The sequence below is a fragment of the Anolis sagrei genome, chromosome 2 (genome assembly GCF_037176765.1).
Source record: "Anolis sagrei isolate rAnoSag1 chromosome 2, rAnoSag1.mat, whole genome shotgun sequence".
Taxonomy (NCBI): Eukaryota; Metazoa; Chordata; class Lepidosauria; order Squamata; family Dactyloidae; genus Anolis; species Anolis sagrei.
The window spans coordinates 186,323,815-186,339,487 of record NC_090022.1 but is presented as its reverse complement, the minus strand read 5'-3'; the positions used below and the strand labels follow the sequence as shown (position 1 = coordinate 186,339,487).

At 43.0% G+C, this 15,673-nt stretch overlaps 2 protein-coding genes across 2 annotated transcripts in view; both read right to left on the bottom strand.

The window, feature by feature from the left end:
• ARHGEF25 (Rho guanine nucleotide exchange factor 25) overlaps window positions 1-12,829 on the bottom strand; it is a 128,865-nt gene extending 116,036 nt beyond the window's left edge. The window contains exon 1 of the mRNA XM_060762963.2: window positions 12,755-12,829. The gene's annotated coding sequence lies outside the window, so the exon portion shown is untranslated. The remainder of the gene's footprint in view (window positions 1-12,754) is intronic.
• The window catches only part of DTX3 (deltex E3 ubiquitin ligase 3), a 152,782-nt gene that overhangs the window by 84,983 nt on the left and 52,126 nt on the right, over window positions 1-15,673 (bottom strand). The gene's annotated exons all lie outside the window — the stretch shown is intronic.

The following is a 15,673-nucleotide window of genomic DNA, read 5'->3' as shown; positions in this document are numbered from 1 at the left end:
ATCCTCAGAGGTAGTGAGGTCTGTTGGAACTAGGAAAAAGGGTTTATATATCTATACTGGTAGCCAGATTTTGTTTATTTTCATGGTTTCCTCCTTTCTGTTGAAATTGTCCACATGCTTGTGTATTTCAATGGCTTCTCTGTGTAGTCTGACATGGTGATTGTGAAAATGGTCCAGCATTTCTGTGTTCTCAAATAAAAGCATGGACACCATGAAAATGAACAAAATCTGGCTATTAGTATTAAAAAACTCTAAAATTACAACAGCACAACAACAGAGAGGAAACAAACTAGGACATCTAATCACCTCTCAACAAAAGTTTGCTCTAGGCACTGTCAGGCCATTATAATGCTAATCAAGGTGGTCAGTTGAAACATTCATACCTAGCTCCAGCAGACAAGAGTCCTTTGTCTCACTCTGGTCATTCCACAGATATTTAAACCCATTTTCCTAGTTCCAACAGACCTCACTACCTCTGAGGATGCTTGCCATACATGCAGGCGAAACATCAGGAGAGAATGCCTCTAGACCATGGCCATATAGCCCAAAAAAACCTACAACAACCCAGTGATTCCGGCCATGAAAGCCTTCGACAATACAATCTCCAAAGGTTTAGGCCTAAAACAAGGAAATATGAGAGTGTGAAAGAAATGGGAAATATAAAATGTTTCTTTTATAGCAAAATACTGTACGGATCTCCAAAATCCCTTAGAAATTAGGCCCAAAGTAAGACAATAAAAGTGATTGGGAAAAATGAAAAAACATAAAATATTTATTTTATAGTAAAATGCTGCAATGATCTCTAAAGCCCTGAAGTAAGAAAATATGATAGCTTGTAAAAAATAGAAAATGTAAAATATTTACAGCACAGCTTTCAGTATGAAACTTAAATGCTTTTTACATCAGTGTTTCCAAGAACATTACTAGAGTACTCTGCTTGTACTTTTGGATGCAATTATATTAACAACCACATTGTAACTGTGTACTAAATGAACTGCACTTGACATTATTGCTAGGAAAAAGTGTTTTCAGATATTACCAAACACCGAATATGGCCAGGTTTTTGCCCCAGACTCCAGATCTATTGTTCCTGTAGCTCAGAGTGAATGAGGGCTCCAAAGAACCTCTGGGCCCATCTTTCAGAGTTTTAGCATCCTCTTCTCACTCCAATGGAACAAATTGCTAAAATGTTGTCACGCACAGTAACCCTTGATCAAAGAACCAACTTTCATTTATCGTATCAGAAGCAAATTGAGAATATACTGCAAGTCGCTTCTGGTGTGAGAGAATCAGCCATCTACGAGAACATTGCCCAATGGATGCCCAGGTGTGTTACCATGCTGTAGGAGGCTTCTCTAATGTCCTCGCATGGGAAGCTGGGGCTGACAGATGGGAGCTCACCCCGTTTTGCAGATTTGAATTGCTGACCTTCAGGTCAGCAGTTCAGCTGGCATAAGGGCTTAATCCAGTGGTTCTCAACCTGTGGGTCCCCAGATGTTTTGGCCTTCAACTCCCAGAAATCAGCTGGTAAAGTGGCTGGGATTTCTGGGAATTGTAGGCAAAAACACCAGGTTGAGTACTACTGGTTTAATCCATTGCACCATTGCAACATGTAAGAACCAACTTACGTGAGAAATATACTTGTTTCAATTCATACAGATCTTTCATTGTCTGGATCCATGAAAGCTCAAGAGTCAAAGTGTGGAATAATTGAAAGATCTTTATTCACTAGTTCAGTTTATGAGAGAATTAATTTTCGAAAAAGTATATACTGGGATAGAGTTAGTATAGTAGTTTGAGTGTTGGACAAGGCCTATAGAAGCACATAATTTGAATCCTTGTTCAATGGTGCAAACTCGCTGGGTGATTTTGAGCAAGTCACACTTTCTCAGGCTCAGACAAAACAACACAAACCCATTCTGGACAAATTTTGACAAAAAAAACCCTCATAAGACGTTTGCCTTGATGTTGCCGTAAGTCAAAAATGACTTGAAGGCCCACGAAAGCAATGTGTTTGAATGCAGCAGAATGTAGAAAGTTACCTAGATTTAGTCTTCAACCTGATTTGAGGCATATTTACCCAGAAACAAGACTCATTGAGTTCTTTAGCAAAACAACTTGTCTGTGTACAATTATGATAACACAGAATAATGATGATGATAATTATTATTATTATTATTAATAATAATAATAATAATAATAATAATAATAATTTATTTATGGGCTGTCCTATCTCCCCGAAGGGACTCAGAGGGGCTTTCAAGCAAAAAGGCAAACATTAAATGCTATTGATAATAAACAAACACAATCAAGACTCTGATATTATTGTGAAGCAGGTAAGGAAACTGTACAGATTATGTTGAAGTGTAACTGCCATCATTCCTCATTGCTTAAAATGATCTACTACAGTGTTTCTCAACCTTCCTAATGCCGCTACCACTTAATACAGTTTCTCATGTTGTGGTGACCCCCAACTATAAAATTATTTTTGTGGCTACTGTAATTTTGCTACTGTTAGGAATTTTAATGTAATTTTGCTACTGTTAGGAATTTTAATGTAATTTTGCTACTGTTAGGAATTGTAATGTAAGTATCTGATGTGCAGGATATATTTTCATTCACTGGACTAAATTTGGCACAAATAACTGATATGTCCATATTTGAATACTGGTGGGATGTGGGGGGATTGATTTTGTCATTTGGGAGTTGTAGTTGCTGGAATTTATAGTTAACCTATAATCAAAGACATTCTGAACTCCACCAATGATGGAATTGAACCAAACTTGGCACTCTCATGACCAGCAGGGAAGGGCTTGGTGGGCATTGACCTTGAGTTTTGGAGTTGTAGTTCACCTAAATCCAGAGAGCACTGTGAACTCAAATAATGTTGGATCTGGACCAAACTTGGCACAAATATTCAGTATGCCCAAATGTGAACATTGGTGTAGACCTTGACATTTGGGAGTTGTACTACAGTGTTTCTCAACACTGGGGTTTATGGTTCACCTACAATCATAGAGCCCCTTGAAGCCCATCAACAATAGAATTGAGCCAAATTTATTTATTTATTTATTTCGAGGTTTTATATACCGACCCTCTCACCTTCAAAGAGGGATTCGGACCGGTTCACAACATGTGTTAACATACAAAAAATATACAATAACAACACAATGCCACTTCATTACACGATTAAAATATCAGCAGCATACACATTAAAACATTATCATCCCAGTTAAAAGAGCCAAATCGTCCAACACCATCACAATCCCATTCATCATCCTCCTTTCAAAGAATTAAATCAGTTGTCAAATGCCGCGTTCCACAACCAGGTCTTTGTTAGTTTCCAAACTTCCCACACAGAACCCCCATGACCAACAGAAAATACTGGAGTGATTTGGGATTCGCCGTCTGTTTCCAAAAGGGAAGAGAAGGACAGGCGGAGATATCTTCAGCCTTCTCTGCTAAAGGGGTTCCTAAGACCATGAGAAGTATGTGTTTTACGATGGTCTTTGGTGACCCCTCTGAAACCCCCTCATGACCTTCCTAGGGGTTTCGACTCCCAGGTTGAGAGACAGTGGTCTACTAGGATCTTCAACTCAACAATATCCGAGAAATTCTGGCCCTACTTACCTCTCCGAATGCATCTCCTCCTATGAACCAACTAGGACACTAAGATCATCTGGGGAGGCCCTGCTCTCAGTCCCGCCTGCATCACAGGCGCGCTTGGTGGGGACGAGAGACCAGGGCCTTCTCAGTGGTGGCCCCTCGGCTGTGGAACGTCCTGCCTGCAGATATCATATTGGCCCCCTCCCTGCTGCCGTTTCGGAGGAAAGTGAAGACATGGCTGTTCGAACAAGCATTTGATTAAACAGTGTAATTGAACATAGGAATACGGAATAATGGATGACGAGACTGGATTCTGATTTTACTGTTGAGGCGCTAATGATTGTTATACTGATGTTAATGTTTTATGTGATAATTGTTTTAATTGCCCTATACTTGTTTTGTGATATTTTGTACTGATGTTGTTCACCGCTTTGAGTCGCCTGAGGGCTGAGAAAAGCAGTATAGAAATAAAGTAAATAAATAAATTGCACAAACTCCATTTTGGATGAAAAGATTAGTTGAATGTCCCAGTTTATTACTGCAGCTTAGTAATATAGAATTTAGTTAGTGTTTTCTCCAAAAGGTGACTAACATGTTCCCTCTCTGCAAGGCAGTGCCGAAATCTGGAAAAGTCTTTCTAAGTCCTGGTTAATTTTTTTCTCTCTGCAGAGCCAATTAGAACAAACAAAACCCACTTGGACAAACAAATGATGGTCCAGAACAGGCAGGTTCTTAGGTTTCTTCCAATGTGTTTGCTTCCCAATAAATATGCATGTTCTTTAAGCAAGGAGTTCAATTTAGATTTGGTAATAATTCAACATATATTTCAGTTCTACTCCAAGGCCCCTGTCCTTTTTATTAAAAAATAATAATATTTGCACAGCGCTCCATACAGTCATGCCGGCCAAATGACCTTAGAGGTGTCTGCGGATAATGCCGGCTCGCCGGCTTAGAAATGGAAATGAGCACACACACACACACACACACCCCCAGAGTGAGACACGACTGGACTTAATGTCAAGGGGAAAAAAATACCTATATATATCTATATCTATATCTATACACACACACACATATACACACACACATCACAAAATGTATTCCGGCTCATTCAGATTCATGGTTTGCTGGGCTAGTGGTAACACTTTAGCTCTCAGGCGTCTCATTGTGGGCTGTTATGCCAGATAAAAGGGAAGGTTGACCCCCATTTGCCACCCCAGAGAGAAAAGCTTTTCTTCCATCGTTTTAACATCTCACACCACAGCCCCTCGCTCACTTCCGTCTCTTTCTTTAAATGTGAAGTCATCTCCAAGCTCCCAGACCTGCTGGTAATTGATTCTCTGGCTCAGTGGGGAAACCTGCTTTAGTTCTGCAACTCCAAATGTCCTCAGGTAACCTGCTAAAGGAAACGGATCTGTGGCAGTCCAACGTGCTTCTAGCTGGGCTGACTCTTTCCCCTTGTTCATTCATGATTCAACTCCTGAACCGAGCACAAGGGAAGTGAGATTATCCAGGCAGCTGGGAGGTACAGCCAGCCAGGCAGTAGCAAAAGCAGGTGCTTCTGCAAACAGCTGTCTGGACAGTCCTCAAAGGAACTCAAGGAATATTTCTGGCATCTAGAGAAAAGTTTGAAAGATGTGGGAGGGGGTGCAAATCCATCTTCTGTAAAAGACTATGGGCCAAACTATGCAAAGACTTCCCTGGGGGCTAAGAGAGTGAGATGTAGTCTTACAGAGCTTGGAAGAAGCGGCTTTTTTGGAAGACAGCTCACAGAACTTAGTGACTTGTGGGAGGCTCACATTCTTCTTCCTAAATTGAATTCTTCCTGGAGTTCAATTCACTATTGCAAATGCCCATTGCGTACATGACGGAGGTGACGAGATCGCACTTCCTTTTCTCTCTTCTCTGAGCTGAATATTGTTGAAGTAGTTCTGAATTCAGACATGAGCTTGACCACTAAGTTGATGATATATACAAGTGGGGAACATGTAGCCTTCCAGATGTTGCTGGATCAGGGGCGGCTCAACCCATTACGCAAAGTAAACATTTGCAGTATAGTTGCTTTTGCCCAGGGGCACTGTTGAGGCGCTCTTGGGGGAAAATAGACCTTGAAATATGCGAGTTGTAGTTACTGAGTTCACCTACAACCAAAGAGCATTCTGAACTCCACCAGTGATGGAATTGAACCAAATATGGCACACAGAACTCCCACGACGAACAGAAAATATATATCAGTGATTGGTTGGGGGGGCGGGCAAAATACTGTTTGCTTACCATTGAAAATTACCTAGGGCCGCCTCTATGCTGGATACCTGCATCTCTAGATAGGATAGCAAGTAGTGGCAAATATTGGGATTCTCAACCCAGTGCAATTCTTCAAGTTAACAATTCTCTCAACGTAATCATCTGTTTTACTCACATTGTTTCCTTCGGTCAATGCTGCTTTTGCACATACAAACGGTATCTGTGACTCTGGCTGCCTTGCTTGCCATGCCCAGATGAAGTATAATGGGTTTTTTCCAAAGCCTTTCCTATTGCTCACACTCAGCTTTCGATTTAAACAAACCAGGCACCACTAAGGAACCAGGACCCACAGCCTCGTAGAACAGCACACTCAGCAGGCAAGATGGGAACATTTTGGGCTTATTGTTTGGGCCGTGATGGTCTGGATGAGGATTAATAAGGTGAGGATCAATCCCGACAAGACAGAAGTTGTACTCGGTTCAGGAAAAAAAAAAGAAGAGAGGGGGAAAAATACGAGGGAAATGAAGGAAGGGAAAAAAAGAGTCACAAGGATAGCATGTCCACCATTACCAGAACATTGCCATGACATTGTAAGGTAGGCCTTCTCAGAGCTGGAGAAGGAAAAAAGCAGGCAGGCAATGGCACTAGTTATCTGCTAAAAGAGTAATGTCCTGGAACATACTTGCTTTCTTTACAGAGACACATCTGCAGATGTTTTCATCATAAATACAGGCCAAAATGGTAAGGCTTATCGCACTCATTCTCCTTTCAAGGTACAAAGTGGAATAAAGTCACTGTCAGGTCACCATCTTTCCTTTTCTCTCTCTTGCTGAAATGCATTGCGATAGGTGGGCCCTTAATCCCAGGCCTCTGGATAGTTTTTCTACCTTTAAATATATTTTTTGCAATTTTGATCTTTGGTGTTATTGTTTTATATATGCAAACAGTATATTGGATTAGCACAGAATCACAGAGCCAGAAGAGATAGCAGGGATCGTCTCCAATCCCCTGCCATGTTGGACAGCAGTGCTAAAAGATGTCTATCCAACTTCAGGTCAAAGATCCCCAAAAGTGTAGAGTCCATGAACCTCCAAAGCAGAATACAGTGGAACTAAGGCTGCGGTGATGTAGTGGGTTAAACCGCTAAGCTGCAGAACTTGGTGACCGGAAGGTCAGTGGTCCAAATCTGCAGGACGGGATGTGCTCCTGCTGTTAGGCCCAGCTTCTGCCAACCTGGTAGCTTGAAACATGCAAATGTGACTAGAACAATAGGTGCCACTTTGGTGGGACGATAATGGTGCTCCATACAGTCATTCTGGCCACATTACCTTGGAGGTGTCTATGGACAAGGAATTTAGGGTGTTTGCGATATTGAATTTCCTGGTTTGGTCTTTGGTTTTACTGGCATGTTAATTTATTGTTAATTGAATTTATTGATTATTTGTAAGATATGTTTTAAAATGTTTTTACTGTTTTAATTGTAATTTTATGTTATTAGCATCATTAGCATCAAGGTACTCCAGCGCAATGCTAGTCAACATCCTTCAGTCATGCTAAAGGACCTAGCAATTTCTAGAGAGAACACCTCTCTAGGAATCTCTAGATCCATTGCAATTCATTTTCCAGTAGAGGTTGACAATAGAGTCATGCTGGAAGACTTGGAAATCCTTAGAGATATGTTATCATAGGTCAGGCCTGCACAACCTGAGACCCTCCAGGTGTTTGGGCCCCCAACTCTCAGAAGCCCAAGCCAGCTGTTTCAATACTCATGAATTTGGATAGCTGAAGTCCAAAACACCTGGAGCTGTTTTGGACTTCCTAAAGCTTTAAAAATGTCTTATTCGCTGTTTTTAGGGGGAGGCTGGCTGTAGTTATTTTGTTGTTGCTATGTCCCTTTGAGTGAGCTCAGACCTATGGAAACCCTATTAGAGGCCTTGCCAACATTTCCTTAGAGCAGCTTTGCCATTGCCTCCCTCTAAGGCTGAGAGAGTGTGAACTGCTCAAGGTCACTAAGAGCCCTTCCACACAACTGAATAAAATCCCACATTATCTTCTTTAAACTGGAATATATGGCAGTGTGGACTCAGATAACCCAGTACTGTGGGATTTTCTGCCTTGATATTCTGAGTTATATGGCTGTGTGGAAGGGCCCTAAGTGGTTTTCCATGGCCGATTCAGGATGTGAATTGTGTCTCTCCCCTACCCCTCCAAACCAAGTCCCAGTCCAATACTCAGATCTCAAGTACCAAGCTTTTCTACAAGGATGAGAGGTTTGGCAGGAGAGCAGGATAAAGTATTTTGTTTATCATATCCGAAACAAACCAAGAGTACAGTTGCGATGTATTTAAATAACATAAAGTTTAAAAACTTGGCATTCTATTAAATGTCCTTTGACCAGTGGCTGGCCACTTGGAGTGCCTCTAGTGTTGCTATAAGGAGAACCTCCATTGTGGATGTGGCAGGGCTCAGGCTGCATTGTAATAGGTAGTTTATGGTTTGTTCTTCTCCACATTCGCATGTCGTGGACTCTACTTTGTGGCCCCATTTCTTAAAGTTGGCTCTGCATCTCGTGGTGCCAGAGCACAGCCTTCCAAGTCACCCAGTCTTCTGTGTGTCCAGGGGGAAGTTTCTTATTCGGTATCAGCCATGGCTTGAGGTTCCGGGTTTTTGCCTGCCACTTTTGGACTCTTGCTTGCTGAGATGTTCCTGCAAATATCTCTGTAGGTCTTAGAAAACTATTTCTTAATTTAAAGCATTGGCATGCTGGCTGATATCCAAACAAGGATAGCAACCAGAAGTGAGGCAGAATGAAGTGAGAGGCTAAGAGAGAGGCCAGCTTGAGTGACACACTAATGCATTAAATTGAAGATGCTTGGAGAAATAGTTCTCTGCCACCTCATAGTTGCCCATCCATTTAGCTTGGCCACTGAAGAAAATCTTGACCTGCAGACGTAGTTGATGTGGTCAGTACAAGACTTAAGCACCAACCTAAAGAGAAATTGCCAAATATGGGGAAAGCACAAGAACTGGCACACACACACCCTCCCCAAAGGAAAGGGACTGGACCGAGCCAGAAGCAGAGAGAGAACGAGGGAAGGGTGAAAGTAATGAGTGTTCCCCTTTCCAAAAAAGCATCCGCTAAGATTCTCCCCCATCCTTGTCTGCACTAAACGGTTCGACAGGGAAAACAGAGGCAAGCCCACATTAAGGCTGTTACCCTACCACCTATTTGCAGTGCTCTGCTCCGGATCCGCACTACCCAGCCAGAAGAGCCCCTGGCACCAAAAGGGAGCAGAGATAAAAATAGACACATCTGAAGGTTAAAAATAACCTTACTAAGCACGCTATTTGTAAGGCAGTAGCAAGATACTGGAATGACTTTATAGGAGGAAGGAAAGGAGGAAAGGAAAAACAAGGGGCATGTGGACAAATGTAAGTCCAGAAGAAATTGGGGAACAGAGAGTCTCTTCAAGTGGTGTTCCTGCTTTTAGATCCTTGGGTGTGGGATTTAGCTTCCCCGGCCCGCTACAAAAACATCAGGCTGGAGGGGCAAGCCAAATCGTTCATCCCAAGTTTGGGAGCCAAAAAAGAGGATATCTTTTAATTTTTACCATGTGTCACCATTTCTCAATCCTCGGAAACGCATCTGAATGTACTTGTATAGCCAGCCAGCACACGCATACACACACACACATCTCTTCACACTACTGCATCTACACTTCTAGATGGACAGGGGGAAGCCAGGAAAGGAGAGGGAAGCTGGTGCCCCTGTTTTGCCACTGGGCCCCAAACTCCCTGCTAGACCTGGAACTACAATAAGGGTTGCGTGACTTCATGGCTCCATCTGCTGGTGTGAAAATACCACAACAGGTCGAACCAGAACGCTTTTTTGGTGCGTCTACATCAGTGGTTCCCAACCTTTTTCTTTGATCAGGGACCACTTTGACCAGTGACCTACTCTCCAACACTAGTACCAAAAGGGGTACAAATACGTTTTTGGTCAACTTTAGAATTGGTTTTGTAATTTGGGGTGCTGATTCAGAAAATTACATTGGATAGACCACATCAGTTCTAGTTTCTGTTACAGAACATATGCCATCCAGTAGTCACCATCTGCTCGCCCACAGAAAACCATACTTAATAATCTAGAGCTGATGTGGTAAGTAGTAATCTTTTGTGGTTAGTCAACCTCTCTTCTCCCTCGTTGCCTCAGCACTATAAGAGGGTTTCGTGAGACCAGTCACTCTCGTTGCAACAGTGTAGTAATGGTGAGGCCATGGACCATATTTTCGTTCTTGTGGACCACTGATGCAGAATGAAGACAGTTTGACAGTACTTCCACTGCCATGGCTCAGTTCTATTGAATCTTGGATGTAGGTTTACAGAGGCGGCCCTAGGTAATTTTCAATGGTAAGCAAACAGTATTTTGGCGCCCCCCCCCCCCCCAACCAATCACTGATATATATTTTCTGTTCGTCATGGGAGTTCTGTGTGCCATATTTGGTTCAATTCCATCATTGGTGGAGTTCAGAATGCTCTTTGATTGTAGGTGAACTATACATCCCAGTAACTAAAACTCGCGTATGTCAAGGTCTATTTTCCCCAAACTCCACAATGTTCACATTTGGGAATATTGAGTATCCGTGCCAATTTTGGTCCGGATCCATCATTGTTTGAATCCACGGTGCTCTCTGGATGTAGGTGAACTACAACTCCCAAACCCAAGGCCAGTGCCCACCAAACCCTTCCAGTATTTTCTGTAGGTCATGGGAGTCCTGTGTGCCAAGTTTGGTTTAATTCCATTGGTTGAGTTCAGAATGCTCTTTGATTGTAGGTGAACTATACATCCCAGTAACTACAACTTGCGTATGTCAAGGCCTATTTTCCCCCAAGAGCGCCTCAAGAGCGCCACTGGGCAAAATCAACTATACTGCAAATGCTTACTTTGCGTAATAGGTTGAGCCGCAACTGTAGGTTTACAAAGTCTTTAGCCTTCTCTGCCAAAAAGGGCTGGTTCCTCATCAAATGACTACTCCCAGGATTCCCTAGCATTGAGCCATGGCAGGTAAAGTGATGTCAAACTGCATTCATTCTACAGTGTAGATTAACCTCTTGTCACAAAATAAAAGATGGGGTTGGTGCCCCAAGTCGGCCGACACTGGGCAGCATTGAACAAAAAGGTTTGCACTTGCTATGTGGCCAACTTAACTAAAATTGACATTAAATTCCCTCATATTTGCTAATTATTATTATTAGTATTTCTTACCTGCCTCTACTTGTGGCTCAAGGCGGGTTACATAGAATAATCCACTCATTACATTAACTACAGCTTTACAGAATTTACTTTGGATAAGCTGCCCCAAATCCCTTTTGGGAGATGGTGGTGGAATATAATAATAATAATAATAATAATAATAATAATAATAATAATCCTGCAGGACCCGGTGCGGCTTACAAGAGGCCGAGCCCAAATACATCATAAAACATAACAACAATACAACAATAAATAACTCATAACAAAGCAAAACAATACAATAATGACATGAGCCAATTAAAAACCTGTGGCAGGGCCAAATGTAAGAATTAAAATTTTAAAATGCTGGGGATGTCCAGGGAAATAGGTTGGATATTTTAAAGATAGGTAGGCGTGCAGACAGTACTAACTCTCTCGTAAAGTGCATTTGGGACATATTGCTTGGGAGTCCTTATTCTGGGAAGGCACACTGGAACATCCATGTCTTCAAGCTCCTTCTAAAAACTGCCAGTGTTGGGGCCTGCCTGATGTCCTTGAGGAGGGAGTTCCAGAGTCGTGGGGCCACCACCGAAAAGGCCCTGTCCCTCGTCCCCACCAATTGCACTTGCGATGCAGGTGGGATCGTGAGCAGGGCCTCTCCAGATGAATGAAGAGATCATGTAGGTTCATATACAGAAATGTGGTCACGCAGGTAGATGGGTCCCAAACCGTTTAGGGCTTTGTAGGTAAGCACCTGCACCTTGAATTGGGCCCGGAAAATGAACAGCAGCCAATGGAGCTCCTTAAACTGGAGGGTTGACTCCTCCCTGTAAGGAGCACCAGTTAACAGCCTGGCCGCCGCCCGTTCAACCAACTGAAATTTCCGGGCCGTTTTCAAAGGCAGCCCCACGTAGAGTGCATTACAGTAGTCCAATCTGGAGATGACTAAGTTGTTGTTATAATATCCTCCACAGTATTTTTATGACAGTCTTTATTCCACTGCCAGCACCAGGACCTATGCCTTGCAATGGTACTAGTTCTAGGGCATTAGAAAAGATGGGTCCAAGAGAGCAATGGAGTCAACCGCTGTTGTCAAATAGAGAGTGGGGCTGGTGGTGGGAATAAATGAGCAATGGTAGAACCATTGCTAGTCATATGCTTCTCCCGTACAAGACTGTTGGGGAATTTCTCTTCTTCCTAGAGAGGCGAACCCCTATTTTGTTGCCCCCCCCCCCCCAAAAAATGTATTGAGAATTTAAAACATCCCCATTTGTACTCAGCTCCACCTAACTGGCTGCTGTCTTCAAGCACACCAAGAGACATTTGTCTCATCACCATGTTTGGAGATACAACTCTCTGTCCCATCGGTCTCTAGAAGTGGATTAGGGTCAGGGCCATCTTGTCCCTACACCTCAGGCAGTACAGTATCTTGGGTCAGTCTTGGCCCTCTTAATTTTTTACCCAAGACAAACATGGAAACAGTGAAGAAACACAAGCAGACAGTGTAACCATCATATCTTGCCAGGTCCTGCTTTACGTCTCGGTTTTTATAGACAGCAAAGCTCTCTTCTGTTTAGCTAAAATCTAAAGGTGGATCACAGAAGACACTTTTATTCCCTGACTATCCTCCCACGCCCCAAAAAGGATCCCTTTTGGATGCACGGCTCTTACCTTGCTAGGTCACGATTTTGAAACCCGGCAATGTGAACAAGAATGTGACGGAGCCAGACTCCAGGAGGTCTGTTCTGCTTCGACAGGGAAGAGTTGGGTTTTGTAAGTTTCCCCCGTCCCACCCCCTTCCCCTTCGTTTTTGCTGGATTTCTGGACTTTATTCTCAAGAGCAAGGTGGCAAAATGCCAGGACAGCTGGTTTTGGCCAAAAATCTGCAAACATCCCCCACCCCACCCCATCCCATGCCTCAAGAGAATCATATTCCCTCACACTCAGAAAAGAAAACAAGCCCAATCCAAAATGGTTTGGAAGAGCCTGGAGAATGTATCAAAGGGGGGGGGGGGGAGAGACCTACTACTACTCCATGCCAGAAGAGAACAGAAATACTGTTTGCAAATAGCATTTAAAAGAAAACAACCTTGGTTTTAACCCTCGTACTGACATCAGTGTAACTTACTAATACACGGGATAATTACATTCAGTTTTTAGCATTCTGGCTTCTCCGCCCCATGCTTTTCAGTGGAGAATTGAATGCTTCAACTATTTTATACTCTCTCACAAAGGGCAACAGAGCTCAGAAATTGCAGTTTGAGAAGGAGAGGGAGAGAGGCGTTTTTGCTATGTTTATTTTTAAGACTAACCCAAATGTTTACATCTAATTCCAGATCTGGACATATAGGCTCCATAGAACAGAGATCATTCACAGGGTCTCAATGAAGGGTCTTTTCCCATGTTGGAATGTGTCTCCTAAGGCTAAGCATTCGCCCTTAGATGTGTGCTGTGCTGAGCTCAGTGAGGTTTATGCTCTCAATAAATATGTCTACGTCTGCAAAGCTCTATTGGACTGAACCCACACGGGCAATGACCAAGTTGTGCACTTCCCACGGTACTTGCAGCAAACATTTGGCTGGAAAGAACTATGAAACATTTCCAAGGCATGACAAAGAAAAGGAAATATTCCTTCACTAAAAACAGAATTCACTTTGCTGATTTATTGCCTAAGGATATATGTAGTAGTGGCAACAAACCAATAGACATTTCAGGCTATCATACACAACAGCCCAGACTAAGATTTCCCAATCCAAGGTATTTGATGTAATCTGAACAAACACTGAAGTCATTTCGGGGCCCTGTCACATTACACAGTTATAGCACTATGATTCCACCCGGATCAGGGTGAGCTCTAGGCCTTCAGCCCAGCTCCTGCCACGCGCGGTTGTGGTGCCACGCGCTGGGCCTGTAATAATTGATTTTTTAAATAGGGCGTGCTCTTTGTGCCCAGCGGGGAGCTGGGGAGCCTCGGGTGAGAGGCCTTCAAGAATTTTCCCATACACAGTCTTTAGAAAACTTGAAATGTTTAACGAAGTCCTTTATTATTGCTTAGGTCTTCAATAAAACAACAAACAATTCTTGGGTCTTCAACAGATTAAACAAATGCTTCTTAACTTGCCCCAAAATGGACAGGCACCTTGCTTGGAGAACTATTTCTTTCTTTAACAAGGAAAACCCTTTTTTAACCCCTCCCAGGCAATCTATTGTCTAACCTTTGCTGATGTGGGTTCTACTACCAGTTCCAATCTGCGTCTTGGGTCCCGAGTAGACCTACCAGTCAAGGCTATGTAGATTCTCCAGCTGGAGTTCTTTAGGACTGTTTCCCTCAGATGCTGTAAAGCTGAGAGGCTGTAAGCTCCCAGCCAGAGCTTTGGGACTGTTTTTCTCTGGAATTTCTGCCCTGGATGCTGTAGGAAACGAAGCTTTTCTACGGATGGTGCTAATCCACGTCCTGTAGCTTAGCTTTCCACTATAAGACTGAACTAAAAATGGCTCCCTCTCTTCCCATGGCCCTGGGGAAAGGGGAGGAACCAAAACTAAACAATGATAGACAGGTAGCTAGCCGTATGATTGCAAACCAAGGGAAGCCACCTTGTTGCAAATGCATGGAACCTTGGAATATATGCAAACACTCAATAGAAAGAAAATGAAGCTGAAGCTCCTGGTACAGCCATACCAGCACAAAGGTACCTCTTTAAAAAGCGGGGAGGTATTTAGGCACCCATAAGAAAATGCCAGAAAATATCGGTGATTCAATCAAAAAGTAGTTTATGAACAAAAGCTCATCAGCAGGAAAGATGGAGCAACAGTACCCACCCATGGCCAGAACCAAGAACAGCCTCCAAGATGCCAAAGATGGGCGGAAAGCCTATCTATACCTCTATCTATGTACAGTTCTATGTCTTGTCTTTGTATAACGGCATTGAAGGTTTGCCGTATATGCATTATGTGATCTGCTCTGAATCCCCTTCGGGGTGAGAAAGACAGAATATAAATATTGTAAACAAACTGATAAATAAATAAATAAACACCATGGCTGTCTCCTATGGAGTCCTGGGCTTTGTTGCGGCTCCAGAGGGGCTCCCTTGCTGGAGATTGTAAAACTCCTCTCCATGGCATATTATGATTATGTTTATACCCGCTGGAGTATATACCCAGCATTTCCCTGCCTGCTTCCTCCCTTTTCTAGCTCTGAGAAGGCCTACCTCAAAATGGCAACAGTGGCAACTCTCTTTGGGCAAGTTCACTTTATGGTCCTTACTTTCCTTCCTCCATTTCCCTCATAAACTTTCTCCCTCCCTCTCTCTTTTCTTTTCTTCCTTCCCTCTCTCCTTCCAGTTTTCCCACATATGCCAATCACTTCTTTCTTACAGTTCTCTTCCTTCTTCTTGCTTTGCTTTTTCTTTCTGCCCTCCCTCCTTTATCCCTTCTTCCCTTTCTTTCCCTCTCATCTCTTCCCCCCTTCTTTCTCTTCCTTCCTTTCTTCTCTTTCTTTCTTTCCCCCTCATCCCTTTCCCCCTTCTTTCTCTTCCTTCCTTTCTTCCTTTTCTTTCTTTCCCCCTCATCCCTTTCCCCCTTCCTTTTCTC